Consider the following 16,726-nt stretch of genomic DNA (forward strand, 5'->3'; position numbering starts at 1 on the left):
AGTAATGATAACATTGGTAATAGCAGTAGTATAGAAATAAAGATGATTAATAACAAATTCTTAATTTTAAGGGAAAGGAAACTAGAGACAATTAGAAGGTGAACTAGCATCTTTGTCATTGTTATTAAGATATATTGTGTCTTAGAAGCAAGCTGTACATTAGCAAGCTTTATACACATGAGGCCGTATGGAGTTTAAATTTCTAGAGGACATGGAACAATAGACATTGTAATTGAAATCAGAGAGCTACAACTAAATGCTGTAAAATATGTCAGACTTTGATATCTGCATCACCTTATTAGGAAGTTTAAAGTATGTAAAGAAGTGTTTTCATCTTTTTAAATGCTAGAATCTTAGCAGTCCATACTAAAGGAGAACAATTACTAAACTGGAAGATTTATCAGGCTATCTGAAGTAAAACATGAAAGTCCATTATTGAAAGGAGAAATGGAGTTTGATGGATAGAAATAGGCAGCTATTATAGAACATAGAAAAGGAGAAAGGAAAACATACAGGTTTGCAGATTTCTAGTAAAAAAAAAGACATAGTAGTTACTTTAATAGAAACAAGTGAACAAATATGGAATAGTAGGGACTTTGTAGATATACTAGTAGGCCTGCTATTTTTATTTGTGTTTTATAAATACACACACACACACATATATGTTTGCACATTGTAGTTCAATGAATTTTCACAAACTGAACTCACTCTAGCATGCAGATGAAGAAATGGGTCATGGCTAGCACTCCAAATCCCTACTTACATTCTCTTCCAATCACTCCTCAAAAAGGGTACCACTGTCTTCATGGGGCATATGTTAGCTTTGCCACTTTATGTATTTTATATAAATGGAATGGTATGCTATATATGTCTTTGTGTCCGGCTTCATTTGACCCACAATTTGTAAGATTCATCTAGGTTGTTGCAGATAGTTGTAGATCATTCATTCTCATTGTATAGTATAATGATTTGCAACTATATCACAATGTACTTATTCATTCTACTGTTTAGGGGCATTTGAAGAATTTTCAATTACAGATTATAAAAAATGCTGTTGCTGTGAACACTCATGTACATGTCTTTTGATAAGTATCTGTAAAGATTTCTGTTAGGTGTAATGACCTGTTGCTTTGTATAAAAGAAATTTCAGGTAGCTCTTTATTTGAGTATCCGTTGGAAAATCCTACATATCCTGAGGCTTCCGAAGGCCTTACTAATTTCTAGTTACTCAACACGTGGCATTTATTTAGATGGTTATCAGTGTCTCTTAAGAAATTTGAGTTTCAGAGAAAGATTATTTACAAAGCGTTAGTCTTCTGGAAGGCAGCTCAGAAATAGCTGCTGCAGCTAGCTCTTCATAGGCACTGGCTTTGTTTGTGTTCAGTTGATTGAGAATGATAGTTGAAAACTGGTTTTATTTTATGTTTTTGTGGATCCCCACACTTTATAAGACAATAAATCATGGTATAAGCTCCTAAGAGTTCCTACCAAATGACAACAAAATTCCTTTAGCTTAGAGGATTTAGCCACTGGTCTCTGCAACATATGCCATGCTTGTCACTCTTATTTGTTCAACTAATGTGCCAGGCACCAGTGTTGCATTTCATTATTACCATAAATTTTAACAAATTGAATGTTAGTACTCAGGAGACAGATGGATGGTTTGGGTATGTTCTTAGGATAGAAGAAATCAAACCAACAAAATGAAATTGTTGCTATTTTTTCTTGCTGGAGAAATGTTGCATCATTTTCATGTGGATTGAAATGGCCTTCTTAAAATATTGTCAACAGTACACTGTCCCTGTTTTATTTAGATAAAGAAATGCTTTCCTCCCTAGCTGATTTGGCTCAGTGTATAGAGACATCAGCCTGGGGACTGAGGGGTCCCAGGTTGAATTCCGATTGGGGGCACATGCCTGGGTTGTGGGCTCGATCCCCAGGGGGGTGCATGCAGGAGGCAACCAGTTGATGATTCTCTCTCATTGATATTTCTATCTTTCTCTCCCTCTCCCTTCCTCTCTGAAATCAATTTTTAAAAAAGGAAAAAAAATGCTTTCCTTTCTTGCTCTGAGAGGGACTCAATAAATTAATGGGTGTGGCATACTAAGGATTTCCCTAGGCAAGTTGGAGATGGAGAAGAAGAAGCACTAAAAGATCACTTGGAGTTTCTTCTTTATGCAAAAGAAATTATGTAGAAATTGCCCCATCCAGGACAGATAAACCAGGACTGATAAACCAGAAGGGACCTCATAACCAAGGTCTATCTATTTGAAAAGGTGTACTTTTGGATGGGTCCAATTTGAATAGCTCATCCTACTTTAACCTCTCAATAGAAAATTGAGAATGTTTTTCAAAAACATTAACCTCTGTTTGGATTATTCTAAGACAAATTTTCACCTGACCCAAACAAAACTTTCAGTTGATATCTCTGATATAGCAGTGGTCGGCAAACTGCAGCTCGCGAGCCACATGCAGCTTGCGAACCGCGGTTTGCCGTTCTGTTGTCTAATGAGTTTGCCAACTACTGTGCTATAGCATGTTGAGGGGTGCTTTGCACTGTTGGAAGAGTTATCTTTTTCTTTTTTAGATACTTTCAGAAAAAAGCTGAAAGGATCAGATATGAAAAATACTTTCTATTTACATATCCCTTTTATTTTTATTTAAGTATAGTTGGTATACTATACTGTATTAGATATATTAGTTTCAGGTGTACAATTTAGTGATTTGACATTTTTATACCCAGTGTGATCACCCCACTAATTCTAATGATCATCTGTCACCATGCAACATTATCAAAATATTATTCACTCTATTCCTCTTCAGCTTTTTCACCCATTCTTTCACCCCCTCTGATAACCATCCCTTTGGTCTCTGTTTCCTCTGAGTCTGTTTTTGTTTTGTTGTTTCTTTATTTACATAGCCCTTTTAACCTAACGATATCAAAATAAATCCTGGAAATAATTTTTCTTGTGACCTTGATTCTACACAGAACCCTACTGGTTAAGTTTCAGTATTTCTCTACCATTCTGCTCAGAGCTCCAATTTTACAATATTTAGAGTGTTTCCCATCCTTAAGTCTGCCTCCCTCCCGCCAACCTTTTTTTTTTCTACGCCATCTGAAAGTAGCGATAGCTGTCTCACTCACTTGGATTTGTTCTGCCCTTTCCCTGAGGTACAAAGGACTTGTATGAATCAATTTAAATTGGCCAGAAGAAATAGCCAGCAGCCTGCTTATGTTCAAATCCTCTGCCCTAATCACCAGTATGGAAAAACCATTGAAAAGACCTACACATAATCTTACATCCATTGCATTAAAGATGAAACTGCCAAATTGAAAAGATCTCTGCCAATTAGAATTGAACACATAGCTCAATAGTGTGTCTGGCAGTTAGATTTGAAAAGGCTGCCTTTGACAAAGAAAAGCACTCCTTTATGTCAGGCAGTTTAGGGCCAGAAAATCACCCAAACTAGAAACAGAACTGAAACTCTGTTTTGCTAAAACGTCTTATTTGCTTCAGCACTGACACCAGTTAAAGTAATTTGCAGAGGGTCCTATCCCAATATCTAATTGCCCAGAATACAATATTTGTATACAGCAGTCCCACTCTAATTCACAGTGACAGGGAGCTGCAGTTGGAGAATCAGTGAGTAAGTGAGCAAAAACAATAAAAATCAAGGCTCCTATTGCATGATGTATACTTTGTTCATTCGTTTTGACAAGTGTAGTATGGTGTGAATTATTTATAGTAAACATACTATAGTGTATTCTCAAAAAGTAATAAAGTCTTACAGTGGTGAATTTCTATAGTTTTCAACCAGTTAAAAATAACTAAGAGATAAGGGTGTCAGAGGAGTAGAAGGAAGATGTGGTGGATTCATTAAATGTTTTGATAAATTTTCATCAATGAAATAATAAATATTCAAGTTTCTTCTATATTGAATTCTATATTTGGACTTTAGTGAACCTACTTAATTTTGTGAATCTAGTTTAGTGTGCTTGCATGGATTAGGGTAGGGTAGAGAAAGGAATACACAAAGGATTCAAATGGTATTTAAAAATCTATGTGTGATTTTATGTATACTGGTTACATTTCTACATGTTTAGTTACTCTCTCCTTTAAAGAGAAATAAAAAAATACTGATTCTCATTAGAAGAGGAAAAACTTCCATTCTTTTAGGGAGTTACTACGAAAGTACTTTTGAAACATAATACGTAAGAAACAACATATATTAAAATGGATAATGGAAGAGAAAGTACATTCATTAAGCACCTATTATATATGCATTTATCAAAGTAACCCTTTAAATTGGTAGTTTTTGTCTATTGGATAGTTTGAGACTTAGAGCTGTTAAGTCACACTTGCCCAAACCACACAGCTCTTAAGTGGAGAGCTGGTACCAAACAGAGGTCTATCTTATTACAGAGGTCAGTCTCTTTCCATCTGACTCTAGAATCAGATAGATCCAAGTCCCAATTTTATCCTTAATAATTAATTATCTTGGAAAAGTTATTTAACCTCTCTAAGCCTTAATCTTTAAATTTAAAATGAGTAAATTAATAACAACTTTACAGAATTCTGCTGAAGATTAGGGATAAGATGTAAATGTCTGGAACATAAATTCTCAATAAAAATGGTGGTGTCTGTTATTAAGTGTGTAGCAGAGGTTCAGTCAAGTTCCACATAACTCCCAAACCTCATGGTCTTTCCTAATTTACAACATGCTTTAGTGTCTGGAAAGAAATATGACATAATGATGCATTTAGATGAGGGGCATCCGCTACAAACCTGCTCATGAAGGGTTTATATCCCTGCCAAACACCACTGACAAACTTGGGATATATGAAAACATGTGTTGTTTTGGTGTATTGATATCTCTTATTTATGACTCAAGTAATAACATTCATTTTAAAACCTCAGGACCAAAGCAAATTCAAGGAGATTTTGAAAATCACTAATCAAAATATTGTGAAAGCAATTTAAAACTATTACTCTAATATGTATATTAGCATGCAAAAAAATAAAATACAAATTTGCAGATCTCTTTACTACAACAGTCAAGGAAAAGTGTCAAAAAAACAACAACAAACATGCAGCCATGTTTTAAAACCACACCAACTGACATACTCAATCCCTTTATTTGGGGATCTGAGGAGCATGTGTAATTCAACACGCCTACAATTGAACTTAACACTTTTTTTTAAATTTTATTTTATTGTTTAAAGTATGACACTTAGTAGTACATATATCTCCTTTCCCCCACCATTGACTTTCCCCCAGCCTGCTCTACCCCCTGTCGCATGCCCTCATCCCACCCCTTCAGTGTCTTGTTTATTTTCTCTTAGTTTCCATTGCCCTAGGAGCGGTATCGGTGAAGAAATTGCTTCGGCATATGTCTGAGATTTCACTGCCTGTAGATTCCTCTAGTATTTTTATGGTTTCCTGTCTTATGTTTAAGTCCTTTATCCATTTTGAGTTTATTTTGTGTATGGTGTAAGTTGGTGATCTAGTTTTCTTTTTTTTGCATGTATCTGTCCAATTTTCCCAACACCATTTATTGAAGAGACTGTCTTGACTCCATTGTATGTCCATGCCTCCTTTGTCAAATATTAATTGAGCATAGTGGTTTGGGTCGATATCTGGGTTCTCTATTCTATGTCATTGGTCTATATGTCTGTTCTTCTGCCAGTACCAGGCTGTTTTGAGAACAGTGGCTTTGTAATACAGCTTGAAATCTGGTATTGAGATCCCACCTACTTTGTTCTTATTTCTCAGGATTGCTACAGCTATTCGGGGTCTTTTTTTATTCCATATGAATTTTTGGAGAGTTCTTTCTAGGTCTGTGAAATATGCAGTTGGTATTTTAATGGGGAGTGCTTTGAATCTATAGATTGCTTTGGGCAGTATGGACATTTTAATGATGTTGATTCTACCAATCAATGAACATGATATGTTCTTCCATCTGTTTATCTCTTCCTCTATCTCTTTTTTCAGTGTCCTGTAGTTTTCCGTGTATAGGTCTTTTACCTCCTTACTTAAGTTTATTCCTATGTATATTAATTTTTTTGGTGTGATGGTAAATGGGATTGCTTTTTTAGTCTCTCTTTCTGTAAGTTCACTATTGGTGTATAGAAATGCCATAGATTTCTTGGCTTTAATTTTGTATCCTGCTATATTGCTAAATTCATTTATTAAGTCTAATAGTTTTTTTATTGAGTTTTTAGGGTTTTTTTATGTACAATATTATGTCATCTGTGAATAAGGACAGTTTTACTTCTTCTTTTCCAATTTGTATGCCTTTTATTTCTTCTTCTTGTCTGATCACTATGGCTAGCACTTCCAGTACTATATCGAACAGGAGTGGTGAAAGTGGGCATCCCTGTCTTGTTCCTGTTCTTAGGGGAAATGGTTTTAGTTTTTGCCCATTGAGTATGATGTTGGCTGTAGGTTTGTCATATAAGGCTTTTATTATGTTGAGATATGATCCCTCTATTCCCACTTTGCTGAGCATTTTTATCAGAAAAGGGTGTTGGACTTTGTCAAATGCCTTTTCTGCATCAATTGATATGATTATGTGATTTTTGTCTCTCAATTTGTTTATGTGATGTATCACGTTGATTGATTTGCGGATATTGTACCATCCTTGCATTCCTGGGATAAATCCTACTTGGTCATAGTGTATGATCTTTCTGATGTACTGCTGGATCCGATTTGCTAGAATTTTGTTGAGGATTTTGGCATCTATGTTCATGGGGAATATTGACCTGTAATCCTCTTTCATTGTGTTGTCTTTTATCTGATTTTGGTATTAGGGTGATGCTGGCTTCATAGAAGGAGCTGGAAGTGTTCCTTCCTCTTGAATTTTTTGGAATAGTCTGAGGAGGATAGGTTTTAGTTCTTTCTTGAATGTTTGGTAGAACTCCCCTGTGGAGCCATCTGGCCCCGGGCTTTTGTTTGCTGGAAGCTTTTTGATGACTGCTTCAATTTCTTCCATAGTTACTGGCATGTTGAGCTGCTTAGATTCTTCCTGATTGAGTTTTGGAAGGTTGTATTTTTCTAGGAATATGTCGATTTCCTCTAGGTTGTCCAGTTTGTTGGAATAGAGTTGTTCGTAGTATTTTGTAACAATCCTTTGTATTTCGTCGGGGTCTGTTGTTATTTCACCTCTTTCATTTCTGATTTTGTTTATTTGGGTCCTCTCTCTCTGCTTCTTGGTGAGCCTGGCTAGAGGTTCATCAATCTTGTTTATCCTTTCAAAGAACCAGCTCTTGGTTTCATTGATCTTTTGTATTGTTTTTGTTGTTGTTATTGTTTGTTTGTTTTTTTGTTTTGGTCTCTATGTCTTTTATCTCCACTCTGATCTTTATTATTTCCTTCCTTCTGCTTACACTGGCTTTTCTTGTTGCTCTCTTTCTAACTCTTTGAATTGTAGGGTTAGGTAATTTATTACCATTGTTTTTTGTTTTTTTTTGGAGTAGGCTTGTAGAGCTATAAACTTCCCTCTCAAGACTGCTTTCGCTGTGTCCCATAGATTTTGGATTGTTGTATTTTCATTGTCGTTTGTTGCCATGATTTTTTAAATTTCTTCTTTGATCTCTCTGGTAACCCAGTCATTGTTTAATAGCATGCTATTTAGTCTCCATGTGTTTGATTTTTTTGGATTGTTTTTATTGTAGTTGATTTCCAGTTTTATGCCATTGTGATATGAGAAGATGCTTTATATTATTTCTGTCTTCTTGAATTTGAAGAGACTTTGCCTGTGACCCAATATATAGTCTATCTTTGAAAATGACCCATGTGCACTTGAGAAGAATGTATATTCTGTGGCTTTGGGGTGAAATGTTCTGAAGATGTCAATTAATTCCATCTGGTTTAGTGAGTCATTTAGGATTGATGTTTCTTTGCTGATTTTTTGTTTAGAGGACCTGTCCAATGGTGATAGTGGGGTATTAAAGTCCCCTACTATGATTGTATTGCTGTCAATCTCTCCCTTGATATCCTCCAGGAATTTTTTTATGTATTTTGGTGCTCCTGTATTGGGTGCATATATGTTTACCAGAGTTATTTCTTCTTGTTGGATTGCTCCCTTTAGTATTATGAAGTGGCCTTCCTTATCTCTTTTTATGTCCTTCACTTTGAGATCTAATTTGTCAGATATAAGTATTGCTACCCTAGCTTTGTTTTTCATTTCCATTCGCCTGAAAAACCTTTTCCCATCCCTTCACCATCAGTCTGTGTGCGTCTTTTTTTTTTTTGAGGTGGGTTTCCTGTAGACAGCAGATATATGGGTCATGTTTTCTTATCCACTTAGTTACCCTATGTCTTTTGATTGGGGCATTTAATCCATTTACATTTAAAGTTATTATTGATAGGTACTTGTTTGTCACCATTTTTATTCTTTACCCCTGCATTCCTTCTTCACTTCCTAGTTCTCCTTTTACAGCAGACCCTTTAGAATTTCTTGCATTGCTGGTTTGGTGGTAATAAATTGCCTTAGTCCTTTTTTGTCTGTGAAGCTCCTGATTTCACCCTCAATTTTGATTGATAGCCTTGCTGGGTACAGTATTCTTGGATTCAGACCCTTCCTTTGCATGACGTTGTATATTTCATTCCATTCCCTTCTGGCCTGATGTGTTTCTGTTGAGAAATAAGACGCTAGTCCGATGAGGGATCCTTTGTAGGTAACTTTCTGTCTCTCTCTGGTAGCTTTTAAGATTCTTACTTTGTCGTTGGTGTTTGCCAATTTAATTATAATGTGCCTTGGCATCAGTATTTTGGGTTCATTTTGTCTGGGACTCTGAGCTTCTTGGTTTTGTGTGAGTTTTTTCTTCCCTACATTAGGGAAGTTCTCTGTCATTATTTCTTCAAACAGGTTTTCTATTCCTTGCTCAGTTTCCTTTCCTTCTGGCACCCCTATTATGTGGATGTTGTCTTGTTTCGTGTTGTCCCAAAGTTCCCTTAGGCTCTTCTGCTTTTTATTTTTTTTTTTTCGTAGAAGCTGCTCTGCTTGGGTATTTTTTCCTACCTTGTCTTCTAGCTCACTGATGCAGTCCTCTGCTTTTTCTAGTCTACTCTTTATGCTTTCTATTGAGTTCTTTATAGCAGCGATGTCATTTTTCATTTCTTTTTGGTTCTTCTTCATTTCATCTTGGTTCTTACACATATTGTTGAATTTGTCTTCCATTCTTTTCATCCACCTTATGATCATTTCTCTGACAGGTTGCTTGCCCCCAATTCGTTTACTTCCTTTTCTGGTGATGCCACCTTTTCTTTCATATGCGGGCTGTTTCTTTGTCTTCCCTTGATCTCTCTTCTCCAGGTGTCTGGTTATATAGTTCTCTCTCTCCTTCATGGGGTTGAGGCCTTAGTCTGAGACATTCAGAGGGACTCACAAGTCTTAAACCAGAGATGGGCAGAAGGGGGCGGTGGGTGCTGGGAAGACATCCCTCTGCTAGAAGTGAACTTAATACTTTTTTAAAAAAAAGTATATTTCTTATTAATTTCCAAGAGGAAGGGAGAGGGAGAGAGATAGAAACATCGATGATGAGAGAGAATCATTGATTGGCTGCCTCCTGCATGCCCCCTACTAGGGATTGAGCCCACAACCCAGGCATGTGCCTTGACTGTTAAGGCTGATCAAGCAATTGAATTGATACCCTTCCCCCAGCAACTGACTTTTCAGGCCACTTCACTATGGATATTCCCTTTGCTGAGACCACATTTCACTTGCTGCGACCACATTCCATTATCTCCCCTTTGGGTATGCATAAAGAAGTCCTGCCCAGGAAAAAGCCCGCCAAAACTCCTTTAAAAGCCGCTGACTCCTGTCACTGGGTGCTGGAGCCATCCAGGCTCAGTCACCTGGTGTACAGATGATCGAATAAATTTGTAATCCCTCACCATTCTGGCCTCGTGCATTCCTCCTTTGGTGACCTAACATTGTCCAGGAATTGAACCTTGACCTGGTTCATAGGTCAACACTCAAACACGGAGCCATGCCAGGTGGGTGAACTTAACACTTTTTTGTCTTCATCAATCACTTTCTCCTATAGTATCCCTTATTCACTCTGTCATTTTAAAGCAGTATCACCCACTTAGTCACCTAAGTCTGAAATCTGGATTGATACTTGACTACTTTTTCTCCTTCAGTGTCCCCTACCACATATTCATTCAATGAAGAAGTCTTGTTCATTTTACTTCATAGATATATTTGAATCCATTCTTTCTTTATTTTTGCTACCACGATTTTAGTCCATACCATGATCCATTTTATAGCCTCATAAGTAGTCTTTTAAAAAAAAAATATCTTCAGCATCTTTTGAATTCATTTTCCAACTATAGTCAGAGATATATTCAAGGTACAAATAGGACCATATTATTTCCCAGCTTACAACCCTTCACTGACCCACAGTCACCTATTGGAAAAGGTCCCAGTTTGCTATCATGGCATACCCTGTGCCTTTCCTACCTCTCAGACCTCATGTTCAGTTATTCCTGTCACCTGGATGACTTCACATGCCACAAGCATCATCACATTCACCAGATCACTATTCACTGGGTATTCACTCCGTGACAGGCACCTTGGAAACACTCTATACGCCTTAACTCATCAAATCTGAACAGTCACCCTGTGAGACAGTGAAACACAGAAATTAAACTGAAATGCGTTGTTTTCCTCTGGGCAGTATACAAAGGTGATTTCCCGGGTTCTTGTCCAGGTGGATTTGAAGAAGGAAGCCACCAACAAAAGGTGGTATAGGAAAACGTGAAAATTTACTGGGAAACAAGCACAGACTACCACATGGGGAGGGGGAGAGAGACCCACTAAGTCCCTCTTTCTTAAGATTTACAAAGGCTGTGGTTCTTTGTGTCCTGATATTCCCTCTGATTGGTCACTATAGTAGCATCAAGACTCAAACCCCAAGTGGGGTCCTCCTCTTTTTTTTCCCTACTCTCTGTGACTTTCCCCTTTATTCTGTGAATGAATGGCGTTCTTTCCCTTTATTTTGTGAATAAGTAGCTTCCTTCTCCTCTATTCTGTGAATGAGTGGCTTCCTCTTTCTTTATTCTATAAATGTATACCTTTTGGCAGCTCCCAGCCTCCCAGCTTTGCAGCCCTGCAGTTCTTTCCCATGGACCCCCTAATTCCTAAAACTCTCTAAACCTGCCTAATTTACCCCTAAAAACTCCTTTCAACTGTATCTATGCACATGATGGCAATACAAAAGTATTGGTTGTCCCTACACATATCACATTATTCTATGTTTCCAAGCCTTTTATCGTGCCTTTCCACACCCTTCCATTCTCTCCACTCGACTTCACTCTTCACATCTGATTTGTACTTAGCCTTCAAGAATCAGTTTATGGATTTCCTCTTCCAGAAAGTCTTCCCTGACAGTCCAGCCTGTACACATGTCTTTTCTTTATGTTTTATTGTACCACATGCACATCTCAATCTCTGTACTTATCACTTCAGATTAAAATATTCTCTCTCCTGCTAAATTGTAAACATATTGCGAGCAAGCATCTGAGCTATTAAATTTTGCCTTTCAGAAACTTAATTCAATGGCTGATTCCCAATAGATGCTCAATACATGTTTGTTGAGGTGAAATTGAGTAGGAGCACATATTTCAGTTATAACATTCTATTCTTTGTGTCACTAGATGGCATCTGGTCAGTTGTAGTATAGTTGATGTTCTCAAGAATACTAATTACCACTATTCTGTTGTCTCTGTAGATATTTCTTTAAATATAACAGGTTTCTAATCAACTGCACTATCCTAATACTCAAATTAATAGGAAGAAATATTTAAAAAATGCTCCAAATAAAGTGTTGCAGTATTTATCAGGTGACTGGAAAATACACAGTGAGTACTAGAGATTCAGGAAAAACCCTTTATTTAAAGCAGTGCTGCTGGCTCAGGGGATTCAAAGATCCAAAGCCTGAACAACCAATACAATGAGATCACCCCCCTATATATATTTCTAAATTCTTTGTTTCCTTATTTCCTGGCTTTTGTGGCGGGCTTTCACAGCCCCTCCTGAGTCAGTTAGAATAGGGAAGTTAGATTATATCTGAATGCCTGGCCTGGGTAGCACCAGCGATCCTCCCCCCCCACCACCACCACCACCCGGCCAAGCTGCCAAATTCCCAGCCAGTGGCCCCTGTGAACTGGAAGCACCCAGGAAAACAGATTATTGCCTAAGGAAGGGGCAGTGACTTAATTATAGGCTAACAAGAATGTGCACTAGGACACTGGTCACTGGCACAGATTCAGATTGCTACCCCCTCCCCCAGATTGCCCCCTATATTCCTCCTCAAAAGCTCTTCTTTCTATGCATTGGAACTACAAAAATTTTCCCTCTTGCTGGATGCTTTTCTCCACTCTTTTTGCTTAATCAACTCACACTGATCTTTCAAGTCAACTCAAAAAACAATTCCTCAAGGAGCTCTTCCCTGACCCCTTAGCCTATTGTAAAATAAGCACATGCACAGCATCCTTCACCTTTCCTTCCTAGAGCTTGGCTAAATAAAATCCGAGTGAACATTTACATAATTAGTTTTTCTTTTCTATTAGATAGAATTCTTTACAGGAGTCAAGAGCATTTCAACATTATCTTGTACCAATCAATCATTCAAACAAAAACTGTATTACACACCTACTATATGATAGTCATTGTTCTGGGACCTGAAGTAAAACAGTGAGTTAGACAGACAATATCTCCCTGCTATTAGGAAGTCTGCTTTTCTAGCGGGAAAAACTAGGCTGCAAACAAGAAAACAAATAGAAACTATCAGGTAATGATAAGTGCTATGAATAAAATACGACATGCAATGGTGAGTAAAAAGTTTAAGGACACAATTTAAAATTGAGAAGCCATGGAGGGCTTCCCTGGAAAGATGTCATTTGAGCTGCTTCCTAATGGGCGCTCAATAAATATTTGTGGAAGGAAAGAAAGGGGAAAGAATGGCCAATGGAAAGCAGAGGAAAAAAATGAAAGAGGGAAACTAAAGTGACTTAATTTGAATATAATGTTCTTTTGCAAAAACATTCATGCTTGTGCATTCTTATCTCAAGGTGAAGGGCTAGTGGCATTCTTCTTTGGGCCTGGTGACTAAGGGACAAAGACAATGGAGGAAAGGGGATGTGGGCTCCCTCTCTGTGATACAATATTAAACACCTTTCAGATTCAAGTCATGAGAATATGTAGCAAGTTTAGAATTTTCATTGCTTCTGATTTAATTGACAGTGTGTGGGACCAGGACTGACAGGAGGAAGATGAGTCATAAGGGCAACCATCAGGAGCCATGCCACCCTCTGATCCCACCTTTCAACGCTTCTGGAAAGTTAGTTTTTAAAATGATGAGAAGATAGTGGAAAATTGAGCAAAATCTTATCCAGTCATTGCTGTGAACATTTTATTCTTTGAGTCAGACTACTCCTTTGATGACCCGGACATGTGGGACCTATGAGGTCAAATAGAAATTCCTTGGTTTCTCTAATCAAGACCAAGTCTCCAAGTTCTCTGCTAAACCTTGGACCTAACAGGCCTCAGAGTTACAAAGTTAGGCAGAAGATTTCAATACTGGTATCATTTACCATTAATATTCAGACTTGATTCTTAAAAATAATTTTTATACTAAGGTTTCTTCTATGTTCTTAACATAATTTCTCATAGGAATAAATTACATTCATTGTTCCTAAGATGAAATGGTGGGACAGAGAAGCAACCTTATAGGGAAATAATACAATTTATACATTTTCTTCTTGAATAATATATGAATCCTCTGTTGAGTACATGACCATGAGGTAGACACTAAATTGTCTTTGTAATAGCCCTTTGGGTGGACTTGTAGCCTTAAGCAACAAAGTAGGTTTTAAAATAAAGAGCTATTCAGAAAGTTGAAAGCAAAGAGCCTTGAAAGGGATGGGGGGAATCTCTCCAGGTATAAGGAGTAAAGGGATACAAGAAGAAGACAAATGAAAGGAAAAGCATGAAATGTGGGGAATACAGACAGGACTAGAAGAGTGGGGAGCAAGCAATGAAAGACACTTCAAGCCAGCAGTAGAGTCTCATTTTCCAAAAACCCTCAGGGGCTCCAATGAATAATACTCTGAAAGTTCAAATCATTATTATAGCTGCATTAGGCTAATAGCATAGCAATTTCCTATTTGGGTAAAATGCTTGGATGTAGATAGTAAATTCTGAGATATAGGAAAACATTTTATTTAATTAGTGGAAGTTTGATTATCTCTGGATGTGTTCCATTAGTGTACCTTGGTTATCAGGGTGAATCCATTATCAGGAGTCTGGCTTACCACGTCTATTTAGTGAGTTCCATCAGAGCATTTTTTTTTTCTGCTTAACTGTTTGTGGCCACATTTCAGGGATCTAGGTGCCAGGAGTCTTCAGGTTTCCTTGCATACTAGTACACATCAGTAGTTTGTCAGAGTGGTGAGAGCTGTGGAGAATTTCCCATACGTGTAAGCCTTTGCCCACTGTTAACAGGCGGTGGGAAATCAGGCGGAGATGCCTTCCAGAACTGAGAGGGCCTCTTGGCATTTCTCTGGCAGCCTCATGCTTATCATCAGCCAGAACCCAGGCACTCATTAGGCTCTTGATGAAAAGCATCCCAAAGAAAATGCCAGCAAATCGTGCCACTGTGCTGGCAGGAAATTAAAACTGCTCAGAGCAAGTGGCGCCAAGAGAGCTGTTGAAATGAAAGGTAACGTCGAGGGTGTGATCACGGACTTACGCAGGCGTTCAGGATTCAAGATGTGGATTTCTGCTTCGCTAGGGAGAGCAGGAGTCCTCTCTTGGCTTGTCAGCTGCAGTCAGTCCAACAGAGGAGCTGAGACGGGCCAGGCGAGGAGTGGGCTCAGTGAATTAAGCTCTGTTGTGCTTGAGTAAATGCTTGGGATTTGGGTTGTTTTCTTTCCCCAAAGATGCCTCTCCTAGGAAAAACAGAAATAAGAAAAACATTTTTGTGTGTTTTGTTTTTATTCCTGGTCCCAAATCCTTAAAGACCAAATTAAGTAAAAGAACAGCTCCAAAAGCACCACAGGTCCTATTGAAGTGGGGGCAGAAGGTATGGAGAAGAGCAGACAGAACTTCAGAACCTAGGAATCCAGCAACGGGACAGATGAGGGGGTATTTTAATCCCACATTTATTTTTTATTTTTATTATATTACTTTTGTCCTGAGGCTAAAAAGCCTTCAAAGACGGGGAAGAAAGGGAGGTACTCAACAGGAGGCAGCACCAACACACAAAGGGCACTAAAATTGTCATCCCATTGGGTGTGGTAGGCAGAGCAATGGGCCCCATAGATGCCCAGGTCCTAATACCTGGAACCTGTGAGTACGCTGCCCTACATGGCAAAGGGGATTTAAGGCTGCAGGTGGAATTAAGGCTGATAATTATCTGACTTTAAGAGAGAGAGAGAAAGATTACCCTGGATTATCCCAGTGGGCCCAATGTAAGAACAGGGGTCCTCAAGTGTGAAAGAGGAAAGCACAAGCAAGGTCAGAGTGACATGCTGTGAGAAGGACTCAGACAGACATTGAGCACTTAGAAGAAAAATCTAGAAAGAGGGCCCAGAGCCAAGGAATGTCGGTGCCTCTGGAAGTTGGAGAAGGCAAGGAAACCGATTTCCCCCTAGACCGCTAGAAAGGAAAGCAGCCCTGCCAATGCTTTGATTTTAACCTAGTGAGAACTGTGTTTGACTTCTGACCACCAGAACTATCTATAATAAAAAAAAGGGTAATATGCTAATTAGACCCGACATCTTCCAGATGTCCTTCCTGACGAAGCCGGGGCCGGAGGGAAGCCAGCCCGGGTCCCGGGTGCCTGCGAGTGGCCTGTGGGAAGGCACCCCAGATCTCTGGTGCCTGCAAGCGGCCAGAGGAGAAAAGCCCGGGTCCCAGGTGCCAGAGAAGCTGGTGCCAGCAGCCGGGGGAAGGAAGGCCTACACTTGCACGAATTTTCTCTGTAGATATTCAGAGAAATATTTCAACATCAGGTCTCTAGTAACACAATATAACCATATTGTTTAAGCCACTAATTTTTTGGTAATTAACAGTAGCAGTAATAGAAATTGAATATATTGGTATTTATGAAATGTATCTGAAGTTCCATAAAGGAGTTACCAAGTTCCTTTACAATTCTTAGGGCAAAATAGTAAGATGTGAAAAGATCCAAAGGGCATATTTATGTGTTAGAACTATTAGGCATATTACAAATTTTATCTTACCTACTCTTTACAACAGCCTATTGAAGATGCATCATCAGTTCTAATCTGTAAATGGGGATGTTTTAAAAATATATTTTTATTGATTTCAGAGAGGAAGAGAGAGGGAGAGTTACATGGAAACATCAGTGATGAGAGAGAATCATTGATCAGCTGCCTCCTGCACACCCCACATCAGGGATCAAGTCACAACCTGGGCATGTGTCCTGACCGGGAATCAAACCGTGACCTCCTGGTTCATAGGTCAATGTTTAACCACTGAGTGACGCCAGCTGGGAGAATGGGGATTTTTTTTTTTTTAAAGAAAAATAAAGCATATCCTTCAACTAATTAAAATCCTTAGTAGCTTCCCATTTCCTTTACATTAAAATCCAAACTCCTTATCCTACCCAATAAATCTCTACATCAATAGTATAAAGGTTAAACAGCTGATCAGCATACCTGGAACTTTGTTAGAAAAGTAATGCTGGAGACAG

General features: G+C 38.3%; 1 protein-coding gene across 1 annotated transcript in view; it reads left to right on the forward strand.

The window, feature by feature from the left end:
• The window catches only part of TNNI3K (TNNI3 interacting kinase), a 308,489-nt gene that overhangs the window by 99,899 nt on the left and 191,864 nt on the right, over positions 1 to 16,726 (forward strand). The window lies entirely within an intron of this gene.

Source organism: Eptesicus fuscus, chromosome 9, assembly GCF_027574615.1.
Source record: "Eptesicus fuscus isolate TK198812 chromosome 9, DD_ASM_mEF_20220401, whole genome shotgun sequence".
In the NCBI taxonomy this organism is placed as follows: Eukaryota; Metazoa; Chordata; class Mammalia; order Chiroptera; family Vespertilionidae; genus Eptesicus; species Eptesicus fuscus.